This window comes from Aplidium turbinatum, chromosome 5 (genome assembly GCF_918807975.1).
Source record: "Aplidium turbinatum chromosome 5, kaAplTurb1.1, whole genome shotgun sequence".
In the NCBI taxonomy this organism is placed as follows: Eukaryota; Metazoa; Chordata; class Ascidiacea; order Aplousobranchia; family Polyclinidae; genus Aplidium; species Aplidium turbinatum.
The window spans coordinates 25,907,080-25,931,385 of NC_137476.1; positions in this window are offsets into that span (position 1 = coordinate 25,907,080).

Below are 24,306 nucleotides of genomic sequence, written 5' to 3' on the forward strand. Positions count from 1 at the left end.
CCTTGGTTTGCATAATGAAAAATCAAAATCACAACAAAGAATTGCCCGAAGTAATTTTCACAGCTATTTGATCCTTCGCGATGATATCAGGTATAGTTTCTATCAGATGAAACCTGTTCAAACTTCTTTTTTTAAACTATGGTTCATTCATTCTTCTTAAATAATAAATAACTTACTTCATTTTTGTGTTTTTACTTCGACTTTTTCACAAGCAAGACTTTACACAAAACAACTTCAGTGTAAGCCTACCTAGTAAGTTATTTGCAACGTGAGTCGATTGACCATAGTAGCCTAACTGGTCCAGAAAGCTGTGGCCAAAACTTGATTACTTTTTATCAAAATGTTTGCACGTTGGGAACAGCAATCACTTTGTTTCAAATCCGCAAATCACTTTTGTCATTGGTTCAACGTCTGCAGACGTTGAACTAATATACAACAATATTGGTTTTCTGGGTTTTTGGTTCTGAAAAAAATCATGATGATATATTGTGACGTGATCTACCAGCTAGCAGTAGTTTATGCTCCTTTTGTTTTTGGGTGTGTATCAATTAAAAAAGCTGGCTTTTGCAGTAACGCCGTCAACCGCAAACTGCATCTAAAATGCTATAACAAATTAGAAAAAAATGTAGAAAACTTTATCTTACAAATTTAGTTGACAACATGAAAAAAGCCATTTCAATTGTTTAGACGCAAACGTGCATTTTTAAAATATCAATAACCTTCAATTTTGCCGAAGGAAAAAGCTAAAACTTTAGTGATTTTTTTTATAGCAATCAGCCTAAAAAATTTTTTTTTTAAGATTTGACATCTTGCTAAGTGTATTTATTTTTTGTAACGTTATGCCACGACTTTGAGTTTGTCACGCAGAACGGGAGTTCCATTTGGCAATGTACAAACGACCTCCTCTATAGCCTATACCAATACGATTTGACTACACGATTATTATCACTACGCTTTAACAAAACTGTTTGCAAAATTGTTTCAGTCAAAGTGATCATTGTTGATAAGTATGGAAGCATATCACTTTTGTAATGCATCGTGACATAGTTTATCAGTCAGGAGTTTTAGACGCTTTTTTTTGGAGTGCATAAAGGCCTAAGTTGGAACGAGCTCCTATCGAAGCAAGTAACTACCTTTGGGTAGGTTCAGTGCCGGATTAAGGGTCTGTTGGCCTGTAGGCACATTTTATAAGTGGCCCGAAAATCAGGGTTGCCAACTAAAAAATTAGAATTATCAGTGTTGCCAAATCATTGTCACAAAGATCGTTGTTGCAACTATAACACAGGGCACCGTGCAAAAACTTGATCATACGCCTAACTAAATGACACCTTTGCACGTTTTTGCGATAGAAAACGAGTTAACTAGTTTTTGGAGGTCAATCTTACGGAGTAGATCGCTTTCAATACACAAAAGTGGCAGTGTACCAAGACGTTGTTGGCACATTGTTGATCGTTTAACGTCTAGTTATGAAAACGAGGGTCCCCCGAGCAATTCGTAGCCATTAGAGACAAGTACATTCTATAAGTGCTACTTCAGCGTTTGGAAATGCATTATAAACACCAGTGGTGTGCACTGTGCAGCATTTTAAACATCTTCTGGGCACTTCCTGTTGCAGCTGTTTCATCGCGTCTTTGCTCTTTATAGTCTTTATACCAACACATAAGCTGACGAAATTCTGATGGAAAGTCGGAAGACAGGTCCTTTGAATACACACCAACCAGACCTGCAACTGCAACATCGATGTCTTTAACAGACATGGAGTCGTACTCAGTCAAAGCCCCAAACCTCTGCAGCAACATGGAATAGGCCTATGCAATATGCATCGATACGTTTCTGTAGTGCACTCTTCAGTTGGTCGATGATCACATAAAATGTGTTGACTAAATTTTGCTGGCCCGACATTCCTTCCACATCATCTGTAGCAGCTCCATGACTGACATGCTTCTGCCGCTTTGGTGCTCGTCGACTTTCGGATTTATATTAGTCCTCCCCGTTAGCTCAGTGGTTACGCGCCCGGCTCAAGATCACGCGGCGCTGGTTCAACTCTCGGGGTGTGCTCTTGAGCAATGCATTTCAGGACTGCTCTCCATGCAGCGGCACCTAGTGAATGGAATCATTCTCCGGCAACAAGACTTAAACAATCGGAAAAACTTCACTTTGCCAATCTCGGTAACCGGCCCTGCGTCAAGAGCCTCTACAAGTAGGCTATGCGAAACTACCAAGAATAATCTATCAAGGCTTTGTCAGTCCGAGGAAAAAGATTTAAAAATCCAAAAAAACAATCAATATATGCTGCTGCCACAGCGATCACGTGCCTGCTGCTCATGGCAGTCAAAATTCTCTCTGCACTCATCCAAGAATTTATCCAAGCTCTTCAGCAGACCAATGGCTGGTGTCAGTTCGATAGTGGAACTCTGAAGCAACTTGCTACTAGTATTGGAGCGCTGCAAAATATTGTTCCAAAGTATGCACATTAGGCAACTTCAAGGGTGTTCATGTGTTTGGCCAATGCACCTGCTTCATTTCGTGTGCTGCCATTCTGAGTAGCATCCCCAGAGATTTCCTGGAAAGCACTTTGAAACTTGTGGTACCGTACCCAATTAAAACTGCAATTAAAATGACCAAATTATTACAGATTTTAAAGTGGCCTGGATTTTTGACTGGCCTGTAGGCACGTGCCTACTTTGCCTAATGGTTAATCCGGCACTGGGTAGGTTGTTGTTCAAATACCATGTGACACCATTACGCTACCTTACTTTTCTGTATTCGACCGCAAGCCAGACAACAAATCAGACACTTTTTACATCGATTCAACGTCTCTAGACGTTGAAACAATGTTATAAACGAATGAATAGCTCCCTGGGATGTGCTACAAATTACAAAGTGCTTCTTGATCATATTATAACCAAATTGGACAGTGTGAGTGTGAAAACTGAACTAAACACAATTGACACAAGTAAAATGTTTACTAAAGCTCTTTGCTTGATTTAATTCTTATATCAAGTGATGAAACAGTACGTTTAAAAAAGTGTATAGACTATAACATGTGGCTCAAAAAGAACTTGAAACATTTTTTTGCGGTGATTTTGTCTCATCCTTTACAAATGTTGAGACAAAGCAAAAGATTTTTACAATGCCTCCGGCAAAACAACAAGCAAACGCCAGTCGGAAGCCAATAACAATTTCATTGAAGCGTGGACGGTGTCTCCGCGTAACAGATTAAAGTCGAACACAAAAGAATCGACCCGTCACACTCAATTATAAGGCAATTAAGAAGCGATTTCTCAAGTTTAATAAGAAAAAAATATGACCAACCATCAAATTATTTGATTTTTCAAGTTGTGCTGTTGAACAAATTGCAAAGGACTTTCGATGCTGTGTTATCAGATATATTATTTGCATCATGTGAAAATTTGATTGATCTATCTTGCGTAGTTTTTGAGTTACACGAGCTCAAAGTGCTAGTGTCGAACCGACCTCCCAGTCCGCAGGTCAACTGGCCAAAAAACGTCGCAGGAAATAGGGTTAAGGTCTCGTCAGTGCGGTAAATCTTACACAAGACAGGAATGCCTTATTACTAGGGCCCGCAAAAGTCAACAAAGTCAAAAATTTTTAAGGACCTCGTCTATCCACGAATCAAAGAATAAAGTTGTTTTCAACACCTAGGGAACTGTGTCTAAGAAGTTTATAGGTCAAAATAAAGTCAAAATTCACAATAAAGTCCAAAATTTTCAATAAAGTCAAAATTTGTCAAATTATGGCTTTTGATAAACTTTTTATGTTTCTTGAGATTAATTTTTGTCAAAATCCTCGTAGAAGCATTGTACATCAGGAACTGCGACACAATTAAAATAACCCATAAAAGCAGGAAATATGTCACAATGAGCAGTAACTTTTATCGAAAATTGTCCATTGTTTATCCATTGTTACGTATTTAAATAATTTTTAAAAACACTCCCTCTTCACAAACGTGGTCTTTTCGAAGATCAACAGTTTGGATTTTAGGAATAGCCTACTGACACTCTGTAAAACAAAAATACCTATGAAAGCTAAACCGTCTTCAGCAAAAGTTACACAGATTTGTCGAGATTTTCCTATCGCCAAAAAACACGACACACTTTTTATAATCCATAAAACACCTTGACTTTTCGACAAAATATTATTTTTGGGTCTGAAATCGACAAAATATTATGTTTGGGTAACTAGTATCAATTCAAGGAAGAACTGTGCCCTCAACAAATTAGCAATTTCGATAGGTCAAAATAAAGTCAAAATTTGATAAAAATAAAGTAAAAAAAAATTTTTTTTAGGTCAAAATAAAAATGGCCCTACTTATTACTATATACGTAATGCAGCGTGGTGATTTGTCCATTTATGGCAAGCACCGAACATTTAGGTACTTTCAACCATCTTTCCAGAGTGCTCAAACTGCTGGAGCGATGAGCTATTTTAACGTCATTTTTTAATGTATTTGAAGTGGTGGATTCAGGATACAGTAAAGTGTTTAGCTTATATTCTACACATAAAACTTTATGTTTTACCATTATTAATCAAATACCATTATTAATCACATTACCATATTTTATCCACATGTTGATGGACATAATAAACGAACTTGCTTCTACAAGGATTTAACAATTAAGGACTTCCATTCAACAAAAACTTTAAATTAATTAAAGTGTTTTGTCGATATCCCACAGAAACCAAATTATTGTTATCGTTTCAACCCTACTCATGTTGCATCACTGAAATGTCTGACGAGTGCAAGTTAGGATGCAGGTACTGACACATTACGTACTGTAATCCTGACCTACCCTGACCTTGGTTCACACCATTGGAGAATAGGCTGTTAGGTAATCTACCTGTCTGGTATTGCAGTGCCCATACCCGACCGGCCGATTCACAACGAGTTTTGTATTGTGACTGGATGTCTGACTCCAACTATGACAAACTGCTTACCAATCCTTGCAGATATTCAGCCTACTGAGCTTTACTATTGCAGTCTCCTTCCGGAAACTGCAATAAAGAAACCCCTCTGCACCGATTGCGCAGGAAGCAACGCAGTTTTTTAGACTTTATAGAACTAATGCAGCAATCCAGATAGAAGATATGGTACCTCATTCTCATTCAAACGGAAGAAAGCGGTTAATGAAAATAAAAACATCCTTTTTAAAAGTTAAAGTACTTCTGCTTCTTCGGTTATAGGCAAATTGTTCGTAAACAGTTGTTCGTAAAACAATTCTTCGTAAACAGTTGTTCGTAAAACAATTGTCCGTAAACAGTTGTTGGTGAAATGTAATCCGTAAAAAGTACTTCGTAAAGCATGTCTTCGTATACATCAAATCTCAATTGCATGCACGAAGAAATGCTTTGGGAAGAATTGTTTTACAAAGAATTACTTTTACGAACAATTATTTACGAACAATTGCTTACGAAAAATTGTTTTACGAAGAACTGTTTATGAAGAAAACCTCGGACACCTGCTTCTTCATATGTTTTCTCCAATAGAATATTCGCAATAATCACAAGTGTTGCACTCAGTGAAAGACAAAGTGGTTAGTCATTTCAAGAATAGAGAACAGACAGCTCCGGTTTGAGCTTGTCTTTGATTAGCATAGGGCAGTGGTTCCCAACTCATGGGTCGCGACCCAAAGTTGGGTCGCCTGATAATTTTTTTGGGTCGCTTGTTTTTCAGGCGTATTGTATCTTGGGCGAAAAAAATAACAATAAAAAAAATTTAAAATGTGATGAGATCGATCACAAAACTGGAAAATATAAACACAAGTCATGAAGCGTTTCATGTCGAGACATCGGAAAGCTTTGTAGCATGATCGTAGTGCAAAAAGTTTTAACAATTTTCGCTTTTATTATTGTTATTATTATGATTAAATGTAAACCCAACAAAAATTTCAGTCTCAAACATAAATTAACTTGACAAAGTTACGGGAGATATATTGTAACGTGCATTATATGTCACGAACGCTATGTCGGAAAAACTATGACAAAGTTTTCAACACGTTGGACCACGCATAGTTTGGTGTGGTAAAACGCATCAAAGACAAAGCCCCAAGTGCTGTATGGACTTATTGCTTTCTCCACAAAGAGGCTTTTGCTGCAAAAAAGCTGTCTCAAGAGCTGCACGAAGTGTTGAATGATGTGAAGTGTGTAAATTTCATCAAAACAAGTCCACTAAATCGGCATTTGCTTTCGTCTTTGTGGATTCTGATTATTATCAAGCATTGCTGTTGCACACAGAAGTACGATAGTTGTCACGAGGTCGTGTCCTGAAGCGAGTTTTTAATTTGCGAGAGGAGATTGCTATCTTCCTGAGGCAACAGAACTGTGTGAGATTAGCCGAGAAGTTTTTGCAAGAAGATTTCAACGCAAAAGTTGCTTACCTTGCCGATATATTTGACTCTCTGAATTATCTAAATTTATATAGGCCTATGCAAGGCAACGGTTTTACGGTGATTGTTCGCGCCGCAAAAGTTTCTGCTTAACACAAAAAACTCATATTCTGGAAAAGTTATGTTACCAGAGATGAGTACGATATATTTCCTCAGCTAACGCAATATATCTGTTGCAATGAAGTTGATATTAAGCAAACGATAATTAGACACCTAGCACAGTTTGCCAAAAAGTTTGTCAAAACAGTTTGCCAAACAGTTTGCAAACCAGTTTGCCAAAAAGTTTGCCAAAAAGTTTGCCAAAAAGTTTGCCAAAAAGTTTGTTTGAATCTCTAACACTTAATCACCAAAATGATTGGATAACTGATCCATTTGTTGGAAAAAATCTGCCTCAACTTTCCATCCATGTTGCAAAACAGTTTATGGACATAACGACAGAAGTAGCAAACCGTATTTCTTTTGCGTTCTTCAAAGACAAATACCCCAAAGATTCTGCAAACATCCACTTTTGGGCTTCCATGTACAAAGTGTATCCCACAGTTTCACAATTAGGGATTCAAAAACAGATTCCATTTGCAACAACTTGGCTTTGTAAATTGGATTTAGCGCCATGTGTGTATTGAAAACTGAACAGCGAAACTGGTTGGAAGTTAAAGCCGACATGCGGCTATGCCTAAGCAAAATAACGCCTCGATTTCAAAAACTCACTGACAGCAAGCCAGCACAGCTATCTCATTAGTGATTTGATAAACATATTATTTTCGGAAAAAGTTACTGCTTTTGTAGTGCAGTTTGTTTGCAACACAATCTTGCATGGCTTTTAAAATATTACGACAATTTGCTTGGGTCGCAAGATTTTAGCGAAGTGAATTTTTTTTTTAAATGGGTCGCCTTAAAAACGAGTTGGGAACCACTGGCATAGGGTATTTCACAACATTTTCTAAAACTTTTTCTGGAAACTATCTTGCATATTGTGAAGCATTTTTCAAATTAAATAAACTGCTTGCTTCAAGATGATTGGTGAACTTGAACCTTTCTTAACACTGCATTAAGACAACATCACATACTTCTTTAACATCAATAATTTGGGATTCAGGCATTCTCCTTGTGGGTGAAGGTGACTCATTTTCCGCAGCAATGTCTTCCCTTACTCTTTGTATTGCTGACAGAAAATTATCACGTGAACACTGCACTTTGATAAACTCAAGCTCCACAGACTGCAGCTGGGCAAACAATATGTCAACATGAGGCATGATTTTCGAAACAAAATCTAGCCAAAACACATATTTTGGATCTATGAGCATTCGTTTTATACCAGCAGAAGCAAAGCCAGTCACCGAAGAGTTGCTTTGTTTCAAAGTAGAGCAGCATTCTATAAGTGCGTCTTTTACTTCAGATACATAATTCACTGTCCTGCTTTTAAAATTTCATCGTGTTGCTGATAGGCGAAGAATACGCCTTTGAGCAACTTGGTCCAAAGCAGCCATTCTTTGAGGAGATTTGGAGAAAAAACTTGGGATTCCCGAAAGACTGTTAAAAAAGACTCTGACTCTGGTATTCTGCGATGTGGCTTTTTGTATAACCAAGTTTAGCTGGTGTGCATAACAATGGACGAAGTGTGCATTGCTATATCCTTGTTTGATTCTTGATTGCACACCATTTCTTGCACCACTTATAGCAGCAGAACTATCATAAGTTCGTGCTATAAGTTTTGATGTATTGCTCCCAAGCAAAACTTTAAGTTCCTGAAACAGGATTGAAGACAAAGCTTCTGCTGTCTGGTTAGCAAGTTCAATAAAAAACTCTTTCAACAGGCTTCCCATGACTTTTATACCTAAGTACAATTACCATCTGTGTCTTCTCTGAGATGTCAGTAGTTTCATCAGAAATGATTGCTACAAATTCAGATTGTGATATTTCTTCTTTGATTTTGCTTTGGCAAAGCTCAAAAAGCTCAAGCTCAAGAATCGTTTCTAAAAAATCATTTTGAATAGTTTTGTATGTACGTTTGAATACCTTTGCAGAATTAAAATGATTTTGGAAGCATGAGTCAAGATTGGAAGCAAAACCAATTAACCCCATGAACACACCAGGATTTTTTTAGCCTTGACTTTCATCATGCCCCCAGCAATTGAAATTTTCCAAAAAAAAATTATAGGCCTACAATCTAAGATCCTTGACAATGCTGTTCTGTTCTTCACTACTTCTTTATGTTTAGTACTGGAGAGTTGATATCTAGAATCTATGAGTGAAGCAATATTAGCTCTGCCAAGCACTGAAAGGCTCAAAGTATTGTTCATGTTGGAAGTTGATCTACTATGCTTCTCTGTCTTTCTACTTAGATGTTTCAGGTCTTTCACACCTACTTTGGTCCAGGAATGTTCTTAATCTCCACCAAATAGTAAACAGGGAAAGCAAAGGAAAGCATTTTCACTGTTGCAGCCACACGACCAATCATGATCATCATAAACATTGGTGTTAAACCCTCTTGCATAGGGAAAGGTCGGGTTAGTTTAGCCACTTTTTGCATATTTGCAAGTGTAAGTTGCTTTTATTTCTTCATTCACAGTGCTTTACATTCTACGTATATTAAACAATATCTGTAGGAAGTATGAGCCTTATCGAACGACGACAACCGGGTCCACAGGTTTTCAAAAACTAGTGGTCAAATGGCTCAACTAACACCATGGTGAAGGTTAGTTGAGCCACATACTGGGATTAGTTGAGCAGCATTTATTAGTTTTGAAAACACAAATTCCACGTTTCTTTGACAACCCATGGCCACCTGGAGATGCGGCCTGATTTGTCACATTTTGCAGATTTTGATTACAGCTACTGCTAGTGCTTGACTGATATTTTTTGAGATGTTTTTACTTTTTGCGGTTTCCTAATGACATGAAACTTTTTTGTTGCCTTGGGGAAGCAGCAGCAAATGAAAAAAAGTAAGTTGAAAAACTCTAAATCAGACTGTTATTGAAAAATTAACAGTCTGACTAAAATCTTCGAAATAAAATTTTCTTTGTTTTTCAACATGTGAGGATGTTAAAACCTATTGTGTCATCTGGGGAAAAGAGAAAAGAAAGCGTAAAAATCTAATTTTTAGAAAAATTTATTTAAACGTTCGCCCAAAGTTAGAAAAACCGGGAAATTTCGGCAAAATGTGACAAATCAGGCCGTATCTTTAGGTGGCCATGGACAACCCTTAGGTTGTATTTAAAGTAATAATATCAATATATGAAAACAGGTTAACAATTGTTCCAAGAGTCGCTCGTAACTCACTGTATACATAAAATAATGAAGGTATCCAAACAACACCATTTCATTAAAGCTTGACCAAGTTTATGTGCCTTTGTCGAGTTTTATGTAGTTCAAAGAGATTTATTGCACCGTAAACAGACTTATCCAACGGCTGCAATCTATATGAGGTGTGTGGAGGTATCGTAAGCAGTGTAACGTCGTTTTCACGTGCATAATCAATCGCTAGAAGGGAAATGTGACACTCATGATTATCAAGAATGAGTAGTATTTCATTATCAAGCAAACCTAGCACATCCTATAACCTAGCACATCCTATCAGCTGTTGAATACCTTAACCCTACATCTATCACTTCTACATTCATGGCTCATCGCTACTCTGCGAAACAAAACCTAACTTTCAAAAATCTGTAAAGTTATTCGGAAAACATATTTTCCCTCTTTTCTTTCTTTCAAGGGGGTCTGCAGCCCTGCAGTCCTATAGCACGAGCTGCCACTGAGTTAGACTATTACTTATTTCTGTTTATATATGATTATGTTTGTATATAGCCTACACTTGCTAATTAAAGTGCTCAAAGCAACGTGTATCTTCGTGTATATAAAACACGCGTTATTATAATTGGCCTAATTAACATGTTACGCATATATCTGATAACTAGGGAAACTTTTTGTTGCGGTAAAAAGATACATTTGTATTTGTTTTTGATAAAAGTTGCAGGAGGCTAAACAGCTGCATGAGTGGCCTGCGCAAGGATATCTTGCACCCTAAACAAGCTATAATTTCTGCACCCCATTGCTCAACACTTTTACTGTAGCGCATGGATGGTCAACTGCTAATCGATTGTGAATAGAACATTTCTTAATTACTAGCGATCGATCCAGTGTCGGATTATAGGTATTGTAGACCTAGATCTTAATTTCAGTCAAAACGTCTAAGACCTATTTGGCTCGCAATAGAGGTAGTCTATTAACTACACTTTTAGCAAGCTATTCCGCCGCTATGATGTAAATGGCCACTGTATTAGTAATTGGTTCTCATTCCTTTCATTGCTTTCAACCTCACTTCAATTCCTACCCAAGATCATGTACTGCTCTCTTATAGTGGGCCGAGGTTTTGTGGGCCTAAAGCTTCAGCTTCATGAACAATCCTGCACTGGATCGACGGTCGGTGGTAACTCACCAAACAACTTTTTACCTGTGACACTTTTGCTGCAATTGGATTTACATTCATCGTCAGCACTGAGCAGTATATTCATGTTTCAGTTAATCTAGTTCTTTAAAATAAAGTAGGCCTACAATACGAAAATAATATTTCACAACTGAAGGTTGGTTTAGGAATTTCCTGAATTATGAAGTATCAGGTGTGTGAGGATATGGGGGTTACCAGTCACATAAAAATAAAATTGCACAATACATGTTTAATTGCGCAGTGGTAACGTTCAATCGCATGCAATGAGGAGTATATCTAAACTTTTGTATTTTATTGCCATGTTGGCTTACATGAGGTATTATCAGTTGTTCTTTATCACTCATCTGTGCAAATTACCCTGATAAACAGCAAATTTTAAACGGAGACCCGATTAGGTGATCCTTATTCAAATATAATTCTATTTGCATAACGACCTTCTGATGATCCCTCTTTTTGGGTAAAACAGGCTGTAGAGATTTTAGAGAATAGCAACTATATCTGATGTAATTTTCTCTGCTTGGATTTTTTGCTTGGCATTAAGCACTTGTAGTATTTATAGTATCTATTGTTTAAAAATAAAATTCTGTTGAAAATTTAAACAAGAAAATTCAAAATGCAACAAAGAGGTCATTTGAGCATCGAGTGTCTTTGGAGGACAGTTCATTTTTTTTTTGAGAAAATAGGATTACGGTAGCCTTAGCGCAGAGCTGTCCAAACTTTTTCCCAGGCAGACCAGATTTGATAACGCAGATGTGCATGCTGGCCAACAGCCTCTGACAATCTTGACTGGCGTAAAAAGAACATACGTAACCTATACCACACTATTGCATTATTTTAATGTCATTTTCATACTGTACTGTAAAACAAAGCAATATGCAGGTTTAAGTATTTTGTTGTATACATACCACCGGATATGATAAGTTAGGCTATTGGTCTTAATTAGGGATTGCAGATCATAAGGAAGAGAAGCTACATCCGCTTTTCGCTTATCCGCAACACTAGAAAGGTTACGTTTTTTTCTGATTTACAAAATTATGTAATTTTTACGGGTTATGTTGTGTTTTGAACTCATCTAACAAGAGTCTTACAAAATTTTCTACTTGTATTCAAAATTGCAAGAATGCTTTCAAAAGGCGTACACCCAAACTATATCGTGAAACAAAACGAGAAGCGCTGATTAACAAAAACGCGAAAGAGAAGACGTAAGGGGAACGAAAGCAAGGTACGTCGTTTCAACGAAAACAAACCAAAATACACAATACCTCCCCAATAAAAATTATGACCACCCATAACGAAGGGGTGGTTAGCGTCTTCTATGTGACCGCCTCAATACATGTCCTTGATTCGAGACCGATGACGATGATGAGTCCTCGGTTGCGATCGGCGTCGAAAGATCAGGAACCTCGTCGGCTGTCGATGAATCAGGAACCTCGTCGGCTGTCGATGGATCAGGATTCAGGAACCTCGTCAGCTGTCGATGAATCAGGAACCTCGTCGGCTGTCGATGGATCAGGAACCTCGTCGACTGTCGATGGATCAGGAACCTCGTCGGCTGTCGATGAATCAGGAACCTCGTCGGCTGTCGATGAATCAGGAACCTCGTCGGCTGTCGATGGATCAGGAACCTCGTCGACTGTCGATGGATCAGGAACCTCGTCGGCTGTCGATGAATCAGGAACCTCGTCGGCTGTCGATGACGACGTGAGAGTAGTCCCCTGGATCCCCGTTTTCCGGCGAAATGTAACGCGGACGTAGCTGGTTAATATGGCGTCTCCATATTGGACCTCGAGGGTCCGCTCGAACCTGTAAACTACGATTCCCATGTCGCTTCACCACGAAGGCAGGAACCCAAAGAGAGCTTCAGCTTTGCCTGGAACCAAAGTACAAAGCATAACAAGGATCACCAACATCGAACCTAATTGTTTTACAGTTTGTTTTCGAGGTGGAGGACTCGTCGACGTTTTCGTGACCTGAGCTGAGGAAGGAAGTAAGATATCTAATTTAGTACGTAATTGGCGGTGGTTTAACGTCAATTGAGCAATTTGCTTGGACAGCTTGTTAGTGCATTGCGCATAGCTCACTACTCCGGCAGTACCAATTGTTACTCATTACATATCACAAAAAAAAGTCACCGCGCTGAGTAACAAAAGGCGTTGCTGTCTAGTGTACATTAACTGCACTGAGAAGACCGTAAGGTTTAAACAGTGGCGTCCTGTCTGCAGTTAGTATTATAGCAGTGACGTGCGGTGAGGTTCCTAGATGGTGAGGCACTAATTTTTTCAAGTCACTTTTACAATAAAATTTTTTAACAACAAAAACGGTATCATACTAATCAAACAAATTAGCAGCATGCTTTCACATTTATTAAAAATAAAATCCATGCGCCTAACCTTTTGGACTAAAACAACTGTAACTTTGTTGTAGAGACCCTTCTTTAGTCCACACATTATCACAAGATATTGAAAACAAGAGACAAGGAAAGCAGAAAAGGCGATTTTTAAAGCGTAGCCACACAACCACTTCTTTTTTGAGTACCAATCTCTTTGAAAGTTGCGAGTTATTTTTTTTGTCCAGTCATCTAATGCAAACCTTATAAATTTGGAACAGGTCTTCCTTTATTTATGAGTTCAACTTTGGATTGAAAGTTTAGTTTTTAAAAATCTCTCAGATTTAATACCAAATCTTCCTCCATTTTAGATAAATTTTATAAGAAACAATCCTTTACACTGCAAGAAGTCACGTGCAGGTACTATGCGGGCATTCCAGCTTGACGAAAAAGGTTTCATAGCTGTGACGTCACACTTGAGGCATGCCTCAAATCGTAGCTAAATCGTTCATGATGATCTCTGGGCGACTTTGCGAAAGAAAAAGGCACGCATAATGCAGTGTATGGAAGTTTTTTGATCTGAAGTGAGGCAAAGCTGGCGTTGCCTCTCCTCGCGTATTTCAACGATTTTGACCACGTGAACGCTCGATATGAATGTCGCCACAGAAACAGAAAAAATTAAAGAACAGTTTGGGTGTAGAAGCGTAAAATTTGTGGGAAAGAAGGCACGACTACAGCAATTCAAAACAAATTAAAGCACCTAAAAACGTGCAATATTTACTACTTTTTAACAAATAATATTTATTCTGTGATAACCATTTCTTTGATATAACTTTTGCTTTGCCAGATGTTGGCAGGTGAGGCACTGCCTCACCTGCCTCCCCTGACTGCACGTCCCTGGTATTATGTAGTCTACTTTTAACTCGTTGAATTCAGTAAAACACGAAAATGGTTCAGCATCTGGTAAAAAAAAGAATAATGCTAATAATAATTAATTAATAATAAGATCTGCTGGTCTGTTTGTTTTTGATTACAGAGACATCGTTGAGCGTAATTGGACCCATTCGATCACGAAGAAGAAGCGGGATAGTTCAAGAACGTGTTTGTTTTCAGATTTCAAGCAACCTGGTAGACCTTCAAGACTAACTTTGAGAAATATTCAATTCACAAACGTTCAAATTAAAAAAAAAAAAATAGTTTCTGTTGTATTATGAAAAACAAAAACACTGGTGGTTTCCGATTTTGGCATTCCTCACAAAATATAGGCAAGGCATTACAATTTCTCTCACTGATTAGAAACGTAAGATCTTGGACAACTTTTAAATCAAATTTCAACAAGACATTTTGGAGACTGTCACCCAAAATAGACCTGATAGCTCTTGGTTTTGTGAAATGGTTAGACTACCAGCACGTTTTTTATTAACCGCTCAATTGTTGTTGTTAATTACGAATATCAAGACAACGCGGATATGCACCACTGATGATCCTAAGTGAATGGGCAATGTGATTGCGATGTTACAATACGAGTTTCTCGTACGCAAAAACAATGCCGCGACAGTACTGTTAAAAAGTCATGTGAAGTTTGATGCATGTGTTGTGTATATGCATGTTTCATTGATTCTGAGAAAGCATTTGATAGAGTTAACCATGAGAAACTGATTCACTGTTTGTCCAATATTGGTATGAATGGCAAACACTTACGTTTTATTATCAATTCGTACTGGAATCAAAAAGCATTTATTCGCATGAAAAAATATTTGTCTAAAGGAATTGATATCAAGCGTGGAGTACGCCAAGGATGTGTACTCTCTCTCTCTCCATGTCTTTTAATTTGTATGCAGAAATGATTTTTCGACGCATTGATGATATGAAAGGGGTAAATGTTGGAGGTTTGAACATAACAAATTTACGCTATGCTGATAATACTGTTCTGTTGGCTGAATCACAAGAAGATCTTGAAGAAATATTGGACAATGTCAATTTATTTGGCAAAGAATTTAATGTGAAAATTAACCCTAAAAAGACTAAATCAAGTAAATCAATGATAATCTCAAAATCACCAGACACTCCAGTACTCCAAATTATAGTTGACAATGAAAATATAAAAAAAGTAAAGTCTTTTTTTTATCTTGGACATTTAATAACTGAAGATGTGAGGTGTGAACATGAAATTCTAAGGCGGATAAAAATTGCAAGAACTATATTTGGAAAAATGAAAAACGTTTTAATCAATCAAAGTTTAAATTTATCAATTCGTCAAAGGATGTTGAAATGCTATATCTGGTCAACCCTTTTATACAACTCTGAAACTTGGACAGTAGACTATCACAAAAAATAGAAAAATGGATCGATGCCTTCAAGCTCTGGTCATACAGGCAAATGTTAAAAATTTCATGGTAACAAAAGATCACTAACGATGAAGTATTATCCAAATTCAATTCAAGCAAAATTCTCTTACAAATAGTTAAAAGAAGAAAATTGAAGTATTTCGGACACACAATAAGGCAAAACTCATTACAAAGATCATTAATAGAATGGAAGATAAACGAAGGCATACCAAGAATGATTTGGACATCAAACATCACTAAATGGACAAAATTAAGTTATGAAAATGCAGTAAGAATAGCTCATAATCGAGAACAATGGCGCATTGCATCCAACCCTCAATACGAGAAAGGAACATAATGATGATGATGAAGTTTGATGGCCATTTTCAGTTTTTTTGAGGAATTTTAGAGTGAATTTTATCTTTCTATATCTATAGAAAAATCATCACTATAATTGTTAATTATTTCAAAGTTTAAAAATGCATCGCGGGCCGCACCAAAAGTCAGCAGGCCGCGTGTTTGAAACCCTTGATCTAAAGAATACGTGATGGTTTCTTCAAGTTTACGGCCCTTTAGAAAAGTTACGAGTCCCTACAATTATCCTTGGCTCTGGCCCAAAAGTGGGCTACCTCCTAGACCACCCTGTCAACGCTACTGAATACAAGTGCAAGTAGTCGGTGGCACTGCTAAGTGCTAACATTTGAGTTTTTCAAACCGTAGGCTAGTAACTTATATGGAGGCGATAATACTTTCGATGCTTACAATGCATGGGCTATACTTGTGTGGTAGAAAGCGACTGACCAGATGACTCGGACACGTTGGCTTGGTTTTACTCAGTGATATTAATAGCCTACCACTCGTGTTGATGACTATGTACCAACAAACAACAATTTTCTGCTTTTACGTCGCCAGAAATAATATTTTTGCTAGTTTAGATAAAGCCAAAAAATGGGATACGATAGAATGGAAGATGGAATGGAAGGCACAATTTGGGATGGAAGACGGAAAATGTCAAGAATGAAAAAGAATGGAACATTTGAATGATGGGATGGAAAACAATCTTCCATAATTCCATTTCAATGCCATCACTAAGTTTGCACAGCCATATCAAGACATACAAACTTTTTAAAATAAATTGAGTAAAAGTTTTCTTTTGATTACGTTTTTTAAACATAAAGATGTCGATTTTTTTTATTGATCCTGCGAGACTGTTGGTGGACGATTGTTTAAAGGAATGAAGTGGACAATATTCATACTTTGTGAGTATGACAATGACTTACTTTCACTTAAGTTTAGACATTTAAATGCACCACAATGAAGAACCTCGCTCTTGAATGATTTTATTTCTGTGAACAATTGAACAATTAATCAAAGATTGAGAAACAATGACATTATGGGGCAGCATGCAAAGCGCTTTGAAAACTAAAACGCAAACTGTGATAATAAAGATATATCAATTAATCAAGTTTATTTTAGTATACAGTAGCTTCACATACCGGTGCGGTAAATTGAAGAAAATTAATACATCAAACGCATAACTTTTTATCTATATGGAAGCTACACTGTGGAATCATCGAAATAAACCATAAGGTTTTCTAAGTCAAAGTTTTCCCTCAGCTTTAAATAAAACTTAAAGGGCGGGGAAACCCAAATTAACTTTGCGAGTTTTTTGTTTCAGCGTGATGTCATTGTGTACAACATGCGTTTTAGCAATAAAAAAATCCAAATTTTCTTGCCCTCGTGTCGCTAAGGCCGCTTTTGTCTGATACCCGTTTGCGAGGTCTCGTTGCACATCAAGCTGTGATGCTGTTCGCTGTGACGTCACAAGGTACATATAGCTGTGGCCAAAAGTTTAAGACCAGACTTGATTTATGATGATTTTTGCATTACTTCAAAATACTGCATCAGATATAAGATGATGCATAAAGATGATGCAACTGAAACAATATCTGATGCATTATTTTAAAGTAATGCAAAAATGGTCATAAATCAAGTCTGGTCTTGAACTTTTGGCCACAACTATATGTACCTTGTGACGTCACAGCGGACAGAGTCACGGCTTGATGCGCGCGAGACCTCGCAAACGGGTATCAAACAAAAGCGGCCTTAGCGAGACGAGGGCAACAAAATTTGGATTTTTTTTTTTTGCTAAAACGCATGTTGTACACAATGACATCACGCTGAAACAATTCGCAAAAAGTTAATTTGGGTTTCCCCGCCCTTTAAGAAATAGAAAAGTGAGTAAGCTAGCATTATACACACCGGACAGTAATCACCACAAAAATAAAAACAAAAAGCAACCACTTCTACGCTGCCTCAACCACAAAAACTGGTTGACGAAAAACACCTGCAAGCATAAAAAAACAAACAATTCTGCACGTGTTACATATCCTCCTGATGTTTCACATAAATTGACAGAACACGAATAACAGCCACTCCAACGCATTCCACCTCCCTGCGCTCACTGCACAACAAGTGTTGAAGTTGCGCCGAAACAAGACCATGGATTCTTCCAGGGCTGTGCAGTCGAAGTCGTGAAGTTGGTAGGATTTTGGCGTGTCTGGAGTCGGAGTCGGCCAGTTATAAATCGAAAAGTCGGAGTCATATATTTTTTCCCGACTTCACAGCCCTCGATTCTTCTTGCAGTTGTAAGCTAACTTCTAACACCAAATGGAACGTAATCTTCAGAAAAATATTGCTGTAAAATTTTTAGCTAAAATTTAGCTACAAAATTTGCAGATGGAAGATGGAAGAAAAATGGAAGAATTTTTTGAGATAGAATAGAAGATTTCTGTGATGGAATGGAGATGCAAGGGAAGAAAATCTCAGGATGGAAAATAAACTACGTTAGCTGTAGGCTTAAAAAGGGCAACCACACGTAAATACAGTTTAACTGTAATTTAACCTTCTTGCAATCTACTGTTGATTGCATTGGTTAGGATTTTGTTGAAAATGAGGTCCATTTTCTCTGTAAGTTGTGGATGGGCCAATATCGTCGTCTGTTCCATGTGGGGTGGTTGGTCTTCTTGCCTCTCCACTGTGTCCTAGAAAGTTAGATCTACTTGTTCCTGCAGATGAACTGAAATTGCTGGTATTGAATGCTGATTGACCGCTTGCTTGATGCTGTTGTCTCAACAGCATTTGTGTTTTCAACAACAACTCTGCACCAGTTATTGGTGGCGGCAGTATCTTCATCAACAAAGTCACACTCGTATCCAGGTCATGTTTCAAGTCGTCGCAAGTCAAAGCTCTTGCAAGAAGATAACACGGTCCGGTTAACAACATGCAAGGAAACAGAAAAATCCATGCACACGGAGAGTAGCAACATCCAATAGGTTTCGAATGGTTAGTGATGCAAATAGTTGCTTCATTGCTGTAATAAGTCGATCCACGCAAACCCCTGTATCTTTTATACCATTTTCTTAAAATCCTGTCTAAACTAATCTTCAAACAAAAGTTACCTTCTGTTTTTAATGTTTCTTCGCATCTTTCCAACAACGGTAAAAGTTGTTCTTCGATCATTGGATGCCATGGACAAATGTACACTACAAATGAATGCCATGATGTGTATATAGTGGTCTTACGATATTGATGGCGACTGTGTTCCTCATAAAGTTTAACATCAAAAAAAGTTGGATGGGTTAATATTCTTTTCTTCAGGGTTGAAAAATCTTCTTCTGTCCTAACTTTTATAGTTTTTGTATCAGCTGTAGATACAATATCTTGATCGCCAAAAAATACATTTACTTTTTCTTTATTATATTGCAATCTTCCTCTCTCATTGACCCAAAAATCCTTTGGTAAGTTATTGAAAAATTCTTTAAATGGGATAATTCCCACTGAAATATTTTGGTCACTCCCCATAGAGCAATTAGCAGACATTTTGCTTGACACTACAAAAAGTGTTTTGTTTTTAACCAAAGCTGATCTAATCTGCAATTGTAACAGTAATAATAGTTCACATGACATATCATAGACTTGTTACACAATCACAACATTATTTACACACAAAAAAATAAATATTCAAACAGTTAAGGTTCACTCAGGTTACAAAAGTTACCAAAGAGCTCCATAGGACAATTCGGCACAAAGCTGAGATACAAATTGAATGATAAAAGTTTGAGCGCTATAATCTTCGTGCGTTAATGATGTAAAAATTACTTGAAAACAAAGTGTTTTAGCGATATGCATTTTATGAAAGTGTTTTTTCAGCTATCTTGGTATTTAAGTAATACACTAACTAGTTTAATATCTGGCCAGTAGCCACATCGCAGTTTATTCAAAACCCCGAAAATACCAGAAACCCAGGTTAATTCAAATTTGGAAACATTGGTTGTCACAGAGGGTTGAAGCAAGAAGGTGTTTCAGAAAAAGAAATGCAAAGACAATTTTTAACTTTCTTATTTTTCGACAGAAAATTTATTTTGATTGTGATAAAAATGTTTCAGTTGCGTAAGACACTGTGAAAATAAGACTAAACAGAACTGCCAGCTTATTTATTGATCCCAGGCATTGATTTAAAATGTGCTATTAGCAAAGTTATTCCTCGCATTAACCAACTGGTGGAGAAAAAACAATTGAGCTACATCCATCTCGTTAAAACTACTTGCAATGTTTTTGTCATTTTTTAATTCTTAATTTATCTCAGAGACCTGTGCTGTTATTCCTTTGTTCGTTAAAATTTCTTGCCTGGCTTTGCAAAAAAAGCTAAAGATTTTAGAGATTTTAATAAATAATAATAAAATCTCGAAAGGACCGCTGAGACTTCTGTCAATGCAAAATTAGCACCGATACAAATAGCATGCAATTTCAGATGTGTCTTGAAAAGTTAGATCTACGTGTTCCTGCAGATGAACTAAAATTGGTATTGTATGCTGATTGACCCCTTGCTTGAGAATACTGTTTTAACTACAGCAGCAGCATCAGTCATTGGTGGCGACGTTGATTTATGCCTCAACACAATCACAATCGCATCCAGATCATGTGTCATGTCTTCGAAAGTCAAAGCTCTTTCAAGAAGGTAACATGGTCCGATTAACAACATACCGATAAACAAAAAAATCCAAGCACATGGAGAATAGAAAAGTTCCAAACGTTTGGAATAGTCAGTGATACAGATAGTTCCTCCTTCACTTGCATAAACCATTCGAGCAAATTTTGATGGCTTGCATAAAACATCTGCTTTAAACTAATCGTCAGACAAAACAACCTTGTTTTAAATATTTTTTGCATCTTTCCTGCTTGTTGTTCTTCGAACATTGGATGCCATGGACAAATGTACACTACAAACAATGCGGTGATGGTAGGATATTCATGGTGACTGTTTCTTTGATACAACGTAACATCAAAAAAGCTGGAAGGGTTAATATTTTTTCTTTGGGGTTTAAAAACCTTCTTCTGTCTGAACTTCAATTGTCTTTTCAAGGGTAGTGCATATTATGGTCACGGAAAAATGCATTTACCTTTTCTTGGTCATGTTGCAGTTTCCCTTTCTCGTTTATCCAAAGGTTATTTTGTAAGTTTTTGAAAAACTGGTTAAACAGAATAATTCCCACTGAAATATTTTGGCTGCTTTCCGAAACCGAAGAGCAATCAGCAGACAGCCAGACACTCTGCTTGACACTATACAAAACGTGTTTTGTTTTTAATCAAAGCTGGTCAAGCTTGTAATTGTAATATTTATAACGCTAGCTCACAAATCATATGTTCATTGCAAATGTTTATTTATTTGTTGTTTTTGGTTTAGGCCTAACACTTGTTTATTTTATGTCAGAAGCTATTATGTGATTCTTTCACAAAAGATTGCGTTTTTGTGTCTATGAATAGATCCTTGTGGACCTCTTTTTTTCACATACCATCTTCGTAATAGCTTGTCAAGATTAATCTCCAATGAAACATGTCCTTCATTTGTTAATATTTATTTGCATTTTGATAGCAACGACAAAACTTCTTCTTTGATTACTATATGCCATGGACAAATAAATGGAGCTGTACTACACACAAATACTATGATTTGGTAGTCACGTTTTCACGGTATTCATAAAAGGCTTGTTCTTCCCTCACTTTAAAAAAAAAAGAAAAAAACGTTGAAAGGATTGAAATTTTTTTTACAGAACTGAAAACCTTTTTTTGTAGCCTGCGCACTATGACCGTTATTGCATAAGCAATTATTATCATTGAAAAATACATTTACTTTTTACTTTGTCGTGCTGTAGTTTCCTATTCCCACGTCTCACAAAAACCTCTCGGTAAGTTCATTAAAAACTCTCTAAACAGCATAATTCCCACTGGTATATCATGGTTTCTTTCAACAAATATATCGCTGATCATTCTGCTTGCCACTTCGTCAAAGCAATTAGCCTTATCAAAAGCAAATCCTAACTGAGACGTTGACAGTTCTATGCAGTGTAATTTTGTCAAAGCTTCCGGTTTAAGTCAAGATGCATGACTGATATACGCAATTAAAATGCAAAAATATTTTCGAATAAGTTTCAGTTCTGCAAGCTGATTGCATTTGAAACAAAGTAAGGTCTGCTTGGCTTAACGCCTAGTGTAAAGTGGTAAATACCAATCAATACTTTTATGATCTGTAATCTGTATGTAGACCCAAGCTTTATAATGTATCTTTACCGAAATTTCCCACTTTATTTTCCAGAAGTTATCCACTGACTATTTCGAGTTAAAGTAATTATGCAAACTATTCGCGAGTCTCTCCATGCAAATACAAGCCAAATTTTAATGTCAGAGCTTAACTTGTAAGATAATGCATCTTTCATATACACAACTACAGTAATAAGTTTATGGATCTATTTTTAAAAATCTGTTATTGTAATTTTAAAGACAAGTAAAAACTTCTAATTTGATACTGTACAGTGCATTTTGTCACAAAGTCACATGCACAGTTAAAGGCTTTGCATCAAGTATGAATCTATCGTAAAAAGGAGTTTTAAATTTTACAAAAATTATGAAGGTTACGTAGCCGAATATTCTTCAATTGAGACACATAATATCCGCCCCGATAGCTCAGTGGTTACGCGCCGGGATCAAGATCACTCGGCGCTGGTTCGACTCTCGGGGTGTGCGTTTGAGCAACACATTTCAGGACTGCTCTCCATTCAGCGGCACCAAGTGAATTTATTAATTTCCCGGCAATAGCACTTCAACAATCGGAAATAATCTTTAATATGCGAAACTACCAGGAATAACCTATCAAGGCTTAGTCAGTCCGAGGATAAAGATACAAAACCGACCAAACGTTAGGTACGGAAAAAATGAAATACAATGCATTGATACAGTTAGATACATTGTGTTCTGCAATCCACTACATGTCCAAACACTTCGGCGCGTTGCCTCCCAGTCAGCAAATCAACTGTGTTTAAATCGATTTAACGTCTGCAGATGTTGAATCAATATAAAAAACAGTTGATTTGCTGTCTGGAGTGGAAAAACAGTAAAACAACAAAAGAAGGGATTTCTTTTGATTTTTTTTATTTATCACTCATAAGGCAAACACTGAAACTATTGCAAGAAAAATAATTCTGATAAATATCCAACATTTTAGTACTTTTCGTGTTACTTTGTTCTTTCAGAATCTCAACTGTTGCACAAAATGCTTTGTGCGAAGCTTGATGGCAATGGAAAATATTTGTCTCCATCGTGCGGTATTTTTACAAAGAACAAGATAATTTTCCATCAAGTTTCAACGTTGTATGACTTTCACTGAAATAAGGTTTCGAAGTCTGTTGACTTTTATTGTGGAGTAGCGTTGGATCGAATATGGGATTGACGGACTTCTTAGTAAATTATTACGAAGTCACTTTTTTAGGCTTACGGGAGCTGCGTTAAAATATTATGTATTCCACACTTGTTTAGTACAAACTTTGATAAAACAAGTCACAAAACAAGAAAAAACTAAAGCGAAAAGGTAATTTTCAGTTCCAAAAGCGTGTTGCATTTAAAAAATAACTTATACATGAGATTTAAGTTCATTTTACTGCATGTGGCTTAACTGCAATGTACAGTATTTGCAATCAATCAAACTCTGTTCAGTAGAAGTCGACTTTGGGTAACTTGAAAGGGCACTTTTTTCTCTTATCTTTTATAGTGGTTTTTGGTTTTACTGTAGTTCCGATATTTTTAAATGGACATAGTTGTGTATTTGCAACAAAAAGACAAAACGCATTATTGCCTTCTGTCATTGTTCACTTTTTTAAACTATTAAGTGTACTTTTGTATCGTCTGACCTGCCTCTGACGTTCATGTTTTGCTTTATTTAAAGAAAAATTTTATCATTAGCATAGCTCTGTCGTGGCCGGAAAGCGTTTCAAAAGTGATAATTATGATATTGTTGTTATTTTTCGACAGCCACTTATGTACCAAAGTATTTTCATAATTGACTTTTATGTTTTTGAGTTCTTAAAGCGTAATTTTTCACTTTATAGACAATCAATGAACCGTTGTTTTCTTTTGATATATATTTGAATTTAAGAGTTATTTTAATTCGATTTTAAATTGAAGAAATGGTTGTTTTTACGTTAGTTCTAGATCTTGCAACGTGAAATCAACAAAAAACTAAATTATTTCCTAAGCTAGATTCATCTAAATGACAGCTAGATTTGAGTAGGCCTATTGAACCAACAGATATGCAATAATGAGTAGGAAAATAAGCATGCTTGTAACCTTGACATGATTTTATCGCCTACAATCTTTCTAAATTGGAGATTTAACATTTCAGGAAGAAATCAGACAGATAACGCCCTCGTAACAGTCTCGCGCAAAGTACAGCAAGCACCGCTTGCGCTC